The sequence below is a fragment of the Taudactylus pleione genome, unplaced genomic scaffold, assembly GCF_031769625.1.
Source record: "Taudactylus pleione unplaced genomic scaffold, aTauple2 ptg000703l, whole genome shotgun sequence".
In the NCBI taxonomy this organism is placed as follows: domain Eukaryota; kingdom Metazoa; phylum Chordata; class Amphibia; order Anura; family Myobatrachidae; genus Taudactylus; species Taudactylus pleione.
In genome coordinates this window covers 245,375-258,607 of record NW_028285105.1, presented here as the reverse complement: position 1 = coordinate 258,607, position 13,233 = coordinate 245,375, and the positions used below count along the sequence as shown (strand labels likewise).

The window sequence follows — 13,233 nt, the reverse complement described above, 5'->3', positions numbered from 1 at the left end:
ATTAGCCAGCCGTGCCGTTGCAGCAGTGCAATGGTCAGGTCCAAGTGGCGTAACAGGAGCTCTGGAGATCCTGCCACCAATAACAGGTCGTCCAAATACGGCAACATGCGGACTCCCTGCAGCCGCAGAGAAGCCGCCATGACCGCCATCACCTTGGTGAAAACACGTGGTGCTGTTGCCAGGCCAAAAGGTAACGCCCGAAACTGGAAGTGGTCGCTGCTGATTGCAAACCTGAGGAACTGTTGATGGCGCCAAAGAATAGGGACATGCAGGTAAGCGTCCTGTATGTCCAATGACACCAAGTAGTCCCCAGGTTCCAGCGCCAGAATGATGGACCGTAGGGTCTCCATCCGAAACTTCGGGACCCGCAAAGACTTGTTGAGTGCTTTGAGGTTGAGTATCGGACGATATGACCCATTGGGTTTCTGTACCAAAAATAGATTTGAATAGAAACCCTGGCCCCTCTGGGAGAATGGAACCGCCACTATAACTCCAGCCTGGAGCATAGTGTGCAATACCTTCCGCAGCTCCGTAGCCTTGTTCCGGTCTGATGGGAGACCCGTGGTGAAGAAGCGAGCCGGGGGTCTGTGCCGGAAGGAGAGGGCGTATCCGTGGGAAACCACCTCCAGAACCCAAGTGTCTGTCGTAGTGGTCGACCAACACTGGGCGAACTGTAGCAGGCGGCCTCCCACCCTGGGATCCCCCAAAGGGAGGCCCGGACCGTCAGGCCGCAGGCTTGTCATCTGGCTTGGGGGCCGGACGTCTGGTACTCCATGCCTGCTTCCGGGGCTTGACCGATTTCTTAGGGCCAGCCTGTCGAGGAAACGACTGTGGTTTGGGCCTGCCCTGGGCCCTAGATGACCGAAAGGACGATGGTCCCGAACCAGAAGGAGCAGCGGCCGACGGGAGACAGGCAGATTTGGCTGCCGCCAGCGTGGCCACAATCTTATCCAGATCCGGACCGAAGAGAACTTCTCCGGTAAACGGCAACGCTTCCAGACCTTTCTTGGAATCTGCGTCCGCCTTCCAGGATCGCAGCCACAAGGTGCGACGAGCAGCTACCGCTGCTGAAGAAATTCTAGACACCAGAGTACTAATGTCTAGAGCCGCCTCGTTGATGTAGGTGGCCGAATCACGGAGATTGCCAATCAACTCCGCCTGATCGGCCGGACAGTCGGATTCAAAAGAAGCCTCTAATGAATCCGCCCAGCGCTCCATCGCTCTGGCAACCCAGCAAATGGCCATAGCCGGCCGTGCTGCCCCCCCTGCAAGGGAATAAGCGGACTTCAGGCAGATTTCTACCTTGCGGTCCGTAGCATCCTTAAGGGAGGACATGGATGGCATCGGCAATGTGGCACTACGGACAAGACGGGTCACGTGAGAATCCACCTGTGGAGGGGATTCCCACTTAGCAAAATAATTATCCGCGAACGGATAAGCCACCGCCAGGCGTCTCTGCGGCTGGTATCTTTTGCCAGGTTGTTTCCACGCCTCCTCTAAATGGTCCACCAACTGACCCGAAAGAGGAAAGACTGTGGCATCGCCCTTCACATCTTTGAAAAAGGCATACTTAGATTTAGCCGCTGGGGGAACTTCGTCCTCAATCACCAAGGCTGTGCGGACCGCCCGAATAAGTCCAGGAATATATACTTTGGACTTAGCATCAGCGTCCTTAGTATGGAGAGGTTCCTGATCGTAAGGATCTAGAATCTCCCCATCATCAGACGTCCCTTCGTCATCCTCATAAGGAGCGGACAGAGACGCCACCGGCCTTTTATGAGACCGCATCACAGACTCCCCTTGCAACACATCCGACAAGTGCTGTACAGAACTTGTCAGGGAGTTAACCCACGCTGGCTCCTGAGAACCCGGGAGCGGGGAAATAGGGAGACTGTGGGGTACCACCAATTGTCGTGGGAACCCCTGCATGGGTGACGACACCACAGACTGCTGGGACAAACCCATCGGAGTAAACGCGGGCTGCGGAGCTAACTGGCCCACTAAAGCTGTTAACGCCTGAGCGAAACAAGCCCAGGGCGGCTCCTGTACCGGTGCTGTAACCGTAATAGGCCGCGCCATGGACAAACACTGCCGGCAAAGGCCCTCCGCGCTACCCTCCCCCTCCGCTAACGGTACTTTGCACGTGGTACACTGTAGCCGGAGGGGAAAATCACTTTCAGACATGATGGCACCACGTATGTGACCTCTCTCACCAATTAAGTATTAAATAGGCGAGAGACCACCCTGCAGCACCGCACCGCAAGGGCTTTAGCAGAAAGAACAGGGACAGTAATAAAGCTGACAGTTTAGAGAAGAAAAGATTACAGGCAGCAGCGCTAGCACAGTCACATACAATGCAGAAAAATAACAATTCCTGCACTAACAGCGCTGATCACTCAACTACACAGACACAGGGCCTGGTAGGACACAGCGCTGCATACACAGACCTGACCACAGCGGAGGAGAGGTATGCGGGGGGACCCAGACCACGATGCTTCCGTCCAGCGCTTCCAGCAGCGTTCACCATGCGTTCTGGAGAAGATGGCCGCCGAGGAGCAGAGAGGAGGCTGGCCTGGGGGAGGAGCGCTGCCACAGGACCAGTCGGCAGCATGCAGAGAGGGCTGTGTGCAGCGGGGGAGGCGCCGGCTGTGAGACAGGGAAGGCGCGCTCCCCTGGCATGCATTTAACCCCTGGGACGCCGCAGCGCTACCGCTCTGCTGCGGTCCGCTGTCCCAGGGGGTAGTGGAAGCGCAGGTTGGTCGCCTGGCTCCACGCTGCAGCCAGTCCCCAGGGAGCCCCCTGCCTGGGGACTTAGGACCATGTGATCAGCGGGGACCCACCGCGGGACCCCGCTGCTTACCTCTGTCCCCCTTGAATCCGGCCATGGTCCGGAGCATCTGGGGTCACCGCTAGCTGTGACCCCAGACGCCCACCAGCATCCCCGGATCAGTACCGGCGTTCTGGTACCGGCGGGGTGTAGGGAAGACAGCATGGACGTCAGGACTGACTGTCCATGCTGTTCATCCAGATGTGCAGCCACAGCTGCATGAAGAATAAGCTTCAGGGGCTCTTCTAGCCCCCACTCCAACAGGTGCACCCGACTCCGGCCGGGCACCAAACTAAACTGAGGTGCCTTGGCCCGGGGGCGGGGTATAGGAGGGGGACCTAGTGCATCCTGGGAGGCTGAAAGCTTAACTCTTTGGTGCCCTGCGACTGACGTCACACCTATACCCCAAGGTATCCTGTGGATACCCTATGGACCCTGAAGTAGAAATACATTTTTCATCTATATCTTAGAAATAAATGTGCAATCTGAAACGTTTAAACTTAAAGTAAGATCATGCAACAAAACCTTAGGAATACTGAGAGGCAATGGGCCATTATGCAGAGTGTGAGAGTCATCCATAAAATGCATTTTAAGGGAAAATTATATTTATAAATGGGTCAAATTGCATTTTTCTTTTACAACTGTAAAGGTCCACCACAAAACCTTATTCCAGTTCCCAGTGGAGTTTCTTGACATACTGGGATATGAATCGATCACTTTGACCTTTGCATGTCAATTATTTAAAGAACAGGAACATGTGGTGCCTTTAGTAGGTCCAGTTTGTGGATGTTTCCTGGTTTATATACCTGGTGTTCATGGTCATGCAAAAGACCAGTTGGAAAAGGAGTACATGCTCCGATTAGCCATAATATTGAAACCACTTACAGGTGAAGTGAATAACACTGATTATCTTATTACAATGGCACCTATCAAAGGGTGGGATATATTAGGCAGTAAGTGAACAGTTAAGCTGCGTACGCACGTTCAGATTAAGTGAACGATTTAAACGATAACAAGAAGGATATCATTATTGTTCACTTTAATGCCCCTGCAAATGACCAAACGATGGTCGATGCGCGGGCACAAATGGACGTTATCGACCGTCGCCAGGGAAAACCAGCATACATGGTCAATTTCGACCATGTTAGCCTGTTTACTATAGGGACCCGCGATCGTTAATTACGGGTTGTTATAGGTTAATGCATGTGTTGGATGTTCGATAATCATCCAACACATGCAGAATGATCAGATAACGATAGTTATCGTTATCTGATCGTCGTGCTGTCTTCCCATGTGTACGCACCTTTAATTCTTGAAGTCGATGAGTTGGAAGCAGGAATCATAGCTAAGCATAAGGATTGGAGCAACTTTGACAATGCCCAAATTGTGATGGCTAGACAACTGGCTCAGAGCATCTCCAAGATGGCAGGTCTTGTGGGATGTTCCCGGTATGCAGCGGCTAGTACCTATTAAAGGTGGTCTATGGAAGGACAAGCGGTGAACCGACAGTCATGTGCACCCAAGGCTCATTGATGGGAGCGAAGACTAGCTGGTCTGGTCCTATCCCACAGAAGAACTACTGTAGCACAAATTGCTGAAAATGTTAATGCTGGCTATGACAGAAAGGTGTCAGAACACACAGTGATTGCAGATTGCTGCACATGGGGCTGTGTAGCCGCAGACTGGTCAGAGAAACCATGCTGGCCCCTGTCCTCCAATGAAAGCATCTACAATGAGCACGTAAGTGACAGAACTGGAACATAGAGCAAATGAAGAAGGTGGCCTGGTCTGATGAATCACATTTTCTTTTACATCATGTGGACAGCCGGGTGCGTGGACATAGTTTACCTGGGATGGAGATGGTACCAGAATGCACTGTGGGATGAAGGCAAGCCGGCGGAGCCAGTGTGATGCTCTAGGCAAAGTTCTGCTGGGAAATCTTGGGTCCTGGCATTCACATGGATGTAACTTTGACACATACCACCTACCTAAACATTGTTGCAGACCAAGTACACCCTTTCATGGCAACAGTATTCCCCGACAGCAGTGGCCTCTTTCAGCAGGATAATGTGCCCTGCCACACTGCTACATTTTTTCAGGAATTCGGGGTGTTGACTTGGCCTCCACATTCCCCAGATCTCAATCTGATCGAGCATGTGTGGGATGTGCTGGAAAAGCAATCCAGAGCCACGGAGACCCCACCTCGCAGCTTACGGGACTTAAAGCATCTGCTGTCTTCTTGCCAGATACCACAGGACACATCAGAGGTCTTGTGAAGTCCATGCCTCAATGGGTCAGAGCGGTTTTGGCAGCACGAGGGAGACCAACACAATATTAGGCAGGTGGTTTTAATGTTATGGCTGGCTAGAGTATATAAAATTTTAAGGCAAAGGGAGCTGAAAAACATGCAATCCTCATCACCTGTATTTACCAGCAGGGAGTGGGTCTAGATGGGACACATTCTCTACATCATTCCTACAGAAAGCTCAGCAACGCACCACACAAAGGACTTGATGAGCCTGCCAGGCACCTGCTGTGCCTGTATAATTTACATTGTGAAAGGATCTGTCAATGTTATACAGCGTGCTCCTAAAGAACACACTGTTCACAGGAAAGAAATTCTCCAGCAGCAAAAAGCCTCGACAGTCAAAATCAGAAACCATGTTAACTAAGTAGGGAATGGATTGTTGTTCAAAATGTTTAAAGACTTCAGGTTTTTGGATATTTTTTATTCCTTTACTTAGAAGACCATGCCCAAAATATCATTCAGTTATTTTAAAAATGTCCCTTCTTTTCCTATAATTGGCCACTCATTCCACTCCCCAGCCTGCATAGCAGTGCTCTTCACAGTGACTAGGAGGTGGCAATTTATTATCAAGGCTGGGTGTTTGATAAACACTGAGCAGCTGCAGTATGAAATTTGACCTTTTTAATTATATTTCCCATTATCCACCTTGGTATCCAGTGTTAAACAAATCCTGTTAGCAGAGGAGATGGTTTCTGTCAGGTTCATCACTAAGCATGATTATGGAACATACCACAGCCAAGAAAGTGAAGCCAGGATTGTTCACGTTTTAAAAAGCAGTACAAGTTGTATGAGCAGATTCGTGGTACCCACCGTCCATCCATGTACAGATGATTGCCTTAAGCTTTATATTTTTTTTTCACAATTTCCTTTTACCTTACAAGAAAAAAAATTTATAATAATATTTTAGCATATTCCATAGCTAATTTACTCCTGGGTATTTAATCTCCCATCTGTGCTCCATACCACAGCAGGAGCAAGCAGAGAGCAAATGCAGGAAAAGGGCTTTTTATAATAACAAAAATGGAAGACTAATCATAGCAGATACAAACCCATCACAGTGTGAGTGACGGGAACGGCAGCGCTTGGGGGTGGTAACAGGGAAGTGGTTGGAGAAACGCAGGCGTCCCTGTCCATTTGAACACAGTTTCCTAGGCGTGCATAAATTAGCCACTGTGATGGCATACGCAGAGTAGTCACTGTGTACGACGAGAATGCAATTTCTGAGAAAGGTCAGACCTGCTGTAATTCTGCATGAGGGTCCAATGTTACCGATGTATACGTAGGATTGTGAGGTCTTACAGCTGTGCGAAAGCGGTAGTGGGAGCCTCTATGCCGGGTCAGCAGTTGCAGTCTATTACACACACACCTGAGTGGGAGGGAGGGGGGGGGCGGGGCGGGCTGAGTTCTTCTACATGACTTGGGGATTTCTTGTTTGGGGAGAAAAGTCACCAATGCCGCCATCTTCATTTTCTTTAAGATTGAGGGACAGCACATCTCCTAAGGCAGGCACCGAAGCCAGTATAAACATCCTATACGTTGAGTGCCAGACCCAGCGTCTGACTAATTGTATGTGTATGTATATATATATATATATATATATATATATATATACACACATACATACATATATATATATATATATATATATATATATACAAATATACACACATATACACACACAAACACATACAAAGCTCACAGAATTTCTAACCACGATCTAAGAACCAATAATTAAAAGCATTATTTCTTTAACTCTACCCCCGCAAAAAAAAAAAATAGCATCTGGATATTTTGTTTGGTTCTTGGACTTCCTCCAGTAACAATGTATGTTCCCTATCTAATTTTCTAAAATGTTAGCAATCTAGAAGGCAGCACTTGACAAGTTTATATTGGGAGTGTATTCACACAGGTATTATTTATTCTCATACGTGTTCTTCCTTTGAATGTGTCTCTGCACTGCTGGGTAACATTCTAGCAAACAATTGATTTTTGTCCTAATTGCTTGAACTAGCTCCGCTAACTCCCACTTGCATCTACTGTTTATATGTAACTGGTCTACAGGCAAATACCAGAAAACCTATTTTTCCAAGATGACAAGATTTTTTAATGAATTTTCAAGGGCTACATTCCAGTAAAGTTTTAGCACCAAGCATATCGGGTGTAGTGCTGTCTAGGTAAGGGGTTGACATATTTTTGCAAAATCTAAGAGCCAGCTTAAAAGTTTAGGAGCCACATCATTGGGCTCGATTCAATTGAATGTGAATTAAATAGTGTCGGGAGGGATCTCCCGGAGCAATTCAATTCAGTGCGCTGTCAAGGATTTCTTCTCACATCCCTCCAGGGGTGCAAGCAGACATCCGACAAAAGTACACACAAAATGCTGTTTCCTGCCCTTAGCGTCGTGGAAACAGCATAGCGCCGGGCAGTTTAGTCGGAGAATGCCCGTTCTCGCAACTAAAACACCCTGTTTAAGGCGCAAGGGGCGGGAGAACAGGCATTCTCCGACCTAACAGCACGCTGAATTGAAGTGCTCCGGGAGCTCCCACCCAGCGCTATTTAATTTGCGTTCAATTGAATCAAGCCCACTGTCCCTAACCAAAATATATGAACAGTTGTATAGGAAAAGCCTTGCATAAGAAACCATTTTTGTGTTGACTATTTCAATGTTGTCCTTTTGACCCTGTCAACCTTTTGTACCCCTCTATCTTCATCCATGTCTACCTTTGTGTGTGTCAACCTTTTGTCCCTGTCTACCTATTGACTGTATGATATATCTGGGGTAATTATCTCAGTACAGAGGTCAGTGAGTAGGTGCAGAATAAAGATTCACACGCTCTTCCTGTCAGCATTTCAGGAACAAAATAATAAGTCACCTAGCCCCTCATGCAGGGCATTACCTCACTGATTGAACCCTGACTATAATGGGCAGCTACTCTGCAAATATAACACAGCCTCTTGTAGTCCCAGAAACACAGCCTCTCTTGGCTTTCACACAAAGTCTCTCTTGTGGTCCTTCCTGCCTGCCTTGCAGGTCTGGACATTGGCCATTGGCTTGACTTCCACAAAGTCACAGAAACAGTCCCATTGAGTCGCGGTCCTCCCTGCTTGACTGCAGGTCTGGACACTGGCCAAGCCTGGCCCCCACTAGCCTCCAGGCACACTGGGCTCTGTAGCTGCCACTGTCCCATTTGGACTCTCTGGCAGCCTGACTGGTCTGCCTCAGTCCTCCCTGGACCGAATCCACTGGGCAGCCTCTAGGTGTGGTCAAACTTAGTTTTTATACCCTGTGTGGACGGATCCCCCCAGCCCCACACAGAATCCATGGCTCACTACCACCACCTAGCATGATATTGCCACAACTGTCTACCATTTGGTGTCTCTCTAGACATTGTTTATCTTTTTACTGTATCTTTTATACCAAACCCATGGTGTTTGTGTCCTCAAACATGCCCTGTTCCTTTGGCGCTCAAAAAACCATGTCAGTAGATATTTTAGATTAAATTGTAATTGCGGTGCTTTGACCTCAAACCACAGCGAACGTATGATATAATCATAGTTATGGTATAACATACCTCAGTTAACTCTTTTTCTTCGAGGTCCATAGGGTCTACCTTGGGATACGTAGTTGGAGTGATCTATTGCACCAAACAGCTTACAGCAATGTTGATCCCAGCATGCAATGGTCCTCCTCCCTATATACCCTGCCCCCAGCCAGTCATTCAGTTTGTAAACAAGCCAAACGGCAAGAGACAGAAAGTGGAGAAGGAAGAACAATGTACCGAAGAAACTCACTCAAAATACGAAGAGGGAATCAGTGATAAAAAAAAAAGTAAAGAACAAATCCCAACTGAGACCAGGTGTGTCAGGGGAAGGCGCCCTGTGGACCTCGAAGAAAAAGAGTTAACTGAAGTATGTTGTTATCTTCAGGGTCCATAGAGTCCACATGATCTACCTTTGGTACATCCTAAAGCAGTTCCCTTAATGGTGGGGACGCTCCTGAGCAGAGAGGACTATCCGCCGCACCAAGGAAGCAGTCTGGAAAGCAAAAGTATCAAATGCATAAAATTTGATAAAGGTATGGACGGAAGACCAAGTGGCCGCCTTGTTCAGCCAAGGCGCCATGTCTAACCGCCCACGATGGTCCCATAGACCGAGTAGAATGCGCCGTCATCTTGTTCGGGACAGGGAGATCAGCCGGTGTATAGACCTGATAAATAGTCATACGCAACCAGCAAGCCAAAGTCTGTTTGTTAGCTGGCCAGCCTCGTTTGTGAAACCCATATACCACAAAGAGCGCATCTGATTTCCTGATGGAGCTGGTACGATCCACGTAGATACGTAAGGCACAAACCACATCCAAGGAAGCTTCACCTTAGAAAAGTATAAAGGCTGAAAGGCCAGGACTACAATTTCTTCATTAATATGAAAACGGGATACCACCTTTGCAAGTTAACTCGCTCTAGTATGAAGAACCGCTCTATTTTGATGAAAAATCAAATATGGAGAGCGACATTGAGAAAAAAAAATTAATAGTTTGCGCTACCTCTATATTACCAGACAATAAAATTATAATAATGTGAAAGTTATAAAAATCTAAACAAAAAGTACAAATATTTATTAACCACTAAAATATACCCATGTTGCCATGAGAAAAAAACATGTATTATAATATAGCAATAGAAAATACTGTGACTTGCAAATGTGTGACTTGCAATATCAGCCTTGCCGAGCAGGGACTATGCATAGGAATTATTTATGTTCATCTACAGCGGTTTGAGCTTCTGAAACGAGAATTATTTTTCAATGATCTAAACTGTCCACAGGATTTGACACAGCCTGAGGTGGAATTAACAACCCTTGGAATAAGCAGGTGCAAGTGATTTTAAACATACGTATACTTGTATTAATGTTGAGCTAACTATCTGAAGCAAACAGCTGTATACTGGACTGAGTTTTTTACTACTACTATTTCACCGCTTACATAATACGATCATACCGTACGTATTCCACCTGTCTAAATATATGTCTGCTCGACATGTGATCAGTGACATGTACACAGGAGCTATTAGCTCCGGACTGGTCACACATACATTAGAATGGATACATGCGGTATTCAGTATCAAAGTGATTAGCAACACTTTTACTTTTATATGATACTGTGCAATATTGCTAATTATTTGTTTTATTGTTTTCCTTTTGTACTAAGTATTTTCTATTGCTTTATTATAATAAATGTTTTTTTCTCATGGCAACATGGGTATATTTTAGTGGTTAATAAATATTTGTACTTTTTGTTTATATTTTTATATCTTTCACATTATTATAATTTTATTGACTGGTAATATAGAGGTAGCGCAAACTATAAATTTTTTTCTCATTGTTTCTCCACTACAAATTTACACAGAGTTTGTTATAGTCTGCTGCAACCCTACATTACATTTTAACTAGATTATTGTATATGGCCACGGGCGCCACAATTAGTTTTTACTATGGAGAGCGACATGACAGTGCTGCCAAATCAGAAACTCTGCGAGCGGAGGAAATAGCAAGGAGAAAAAGAGTCTTCGTTGTCAACCATCTAAGGTCCACCTTACCCAAGGGCTAAAAAGGAGAAGCTTGCAGTGCCCTGAGAACCAAAGATAAATCCCACGGTGCCACCGGAGGGACAAAAGTAGGTTACAGACGGAGAACCCCCTGTAAAAATCACCCTGCAAAATAAACATCCGGAAGGGGAGCACTTTTGCGCTGAAACCATGCAGAAACCTGAACTCTCAGGGCAGCCAGGCGAAGACCTAAGTCTAAACCCGCCTGAAGAAAAGCAAGCACTCACGAGACCCTGAAAACTCTAGGATCATATTTCTATGGGAACACCAAAGAAAAAAATGAATGCCAAATCCTGTGATAGATGCGGGCCGAAGCAGGCTTCCTTACCCTAAGCATTGTCTGCATCACAGAAAGAGAGAAACCTTTGGCCTTTAAGACGGAAGACTCAAGAGCCGTGCCGTCAAAGCCAGCCGAGGTGAATCCGGATATAGGCAGGGACCCTGCACTAGTAAATGCGGTCGTAGAGGCAGGTGGGCTGATGGAGGAACTTTCCATTAGTTACACTCACCAAGTGCAAATTTGTATCGAGAGGTTAAATTCCTTGTAACATGAAAAATGCTTACTTGGAGTACACCATGCTACAGACATGAGATTTGTCAGTTGTTCAGACTGAGGAAAATAATCTTTAGTCACCTTCTGACGCCTAAAGACCGGAGTCTTAAGGCCCCCATACACGGTGAGATTCAAAGTTGGTAAGATCAGTTGTACGATTTCCCTTGAAATTCTTCATAAGATGTGGTAAAATGGTGCACGATTGACCATTAAGATCATAGGATAAGATGCATAGAAGTGTATCACATAGTACACGATCAGATGAGAGCTCTCTGCAAAACCATCTGATCTGCGATCCAACTAGACGACGGCGGGGACGCGCATCGGGGCCGCAGAAGACTCAAAATACAACTATTTGCAAACGATTGGTCTTACCAACCTGTAGAAAATGCCAAAATCGTGTTAAAATCGTCCCGTATATGGCCAGCATTAGATTTCGGCGGAACCTCCTTTTCCTCTATACTTAGGACAGATCTTACCGCTCTCACCAGAGAGGGGACATCCACAGAGGATTGATGGTCTTCTTCAACTGAGCAAGACCCTGAGCTCAGTATCAGAGAGAGTGATGAGGAGGTTGAGTCAGAATCCTGAGGCAATGTCTGAAGAGAACCTCTCTTATGTCCCTGCTTCTTTACTGCCACTGGTCTATTCGCTTGGAACACCTGCTAAGGAGCTATAGATGAAGCATATTCTGACTAGAGTGAGCAGAAGAATCAAACCAATAGGGATCATGGGGGACATACATAGAAGGATGCAAATGCTGTGGGTACCCCATAGCAGGAGGCAATATCGTGGCAGGAGCACGCGATGCTGCGGCCCTGTCCACCAAATGCGAGAAACACCTGAGACCAAGAGGCCACCCAGGGTGGTTCTGGTGCTGGTGTACAAGATAGAAAAGGTGGCCATTTACAACAGACACTACACAACCCATCTTGCACAAAATCCTGTTCAGACAGGCCTGCAAAACAGGATTTACATGATTTTAGCACAGGAGGCTCATTCTTCTCTCCTTTACCTTTAGACATAATGTGTAACAGGTATACGGTATAGAGTATAAATGCACTGCGACTTTAAATGAAAAACCCACACATCTTCAGAGGAATGAGGAGAAACACAGTGATAGATATATCTGACCGTTTTGAAAACAAAAAGGCAGTATAAATACAGCAGCTAGCATCACAGTCACATACAATGCATACATATATTCAAATGCTAATGCAAATGGACTCAACTGACCAGCCCCTCAGGGGTATTGGTAGGAGAGAGACCTAACCTCTGAGACAAACAGCTTTCATCAGCGCACCAAAAGTGGACTATGAGCGTATCACACACGAGGTGGTCAGAAGTAGCAAACCAGACGCGGGAATCACAACCGAAGTTGGGGGAGGAGCGGCCGAGGGAGCACCTACCTCCCCTTAGCTGCGATTTTGAAGGCACTGGTAAGCTGGCCTCACAGTAGTAGACGCTCCAAGTGCGTCTACTAGCCGTCCCTGGCGACAGATGATATGGCCCGGCCACCTTAGTGAGGACACGTTGAACGGGACCTTCACCCGCAGCTGCCTCCAATGTGTCTCGAACACCGGATGCCTGGACTGCTCCGCGCATGACTCCTCACATGAGGAATCATCTTAAATGCCATCTCCGTGAATCTGATCGCAGTCCGTACCCCAGTGATGCTGCTAGCTAAGCCACGCTGAGGTACGCCGAAATCCCCAGGGCATATAGTGGTACTGTCGCTTCGGCATCGGTAGAAGGAGTCATAGTATATGCGTCGTATTCAGCGCCTAATACTGCTAACTCAGAAGTTCAAAAAAACTAAGGTAAATTAAATAAGAAAAAAGTCTGGGACTGCCTAGGCAGTCCCGCTGTTAAAATGGTGCGTCTGGATACTTACTGCATACCAAACAAAAAACTGAATGCCTGTGGCTGGGGGCGGGGTATA

General features: G+C 46.9%; 1 protein-coding gene across 1 annotated transcript in view; it reads right to left on the bottom strand.

The window, feature by feature from the left end:
- MCUB (mitochondrial calcium uniporter dominant negative subunit beta) overlaps positions 1-13,233 on the bottom strand; it is a 120,155-nt gene that overhangs the window by 69,866 nt on the left and 37,056 nt on the right. The window lies entirely within an intron of this gene.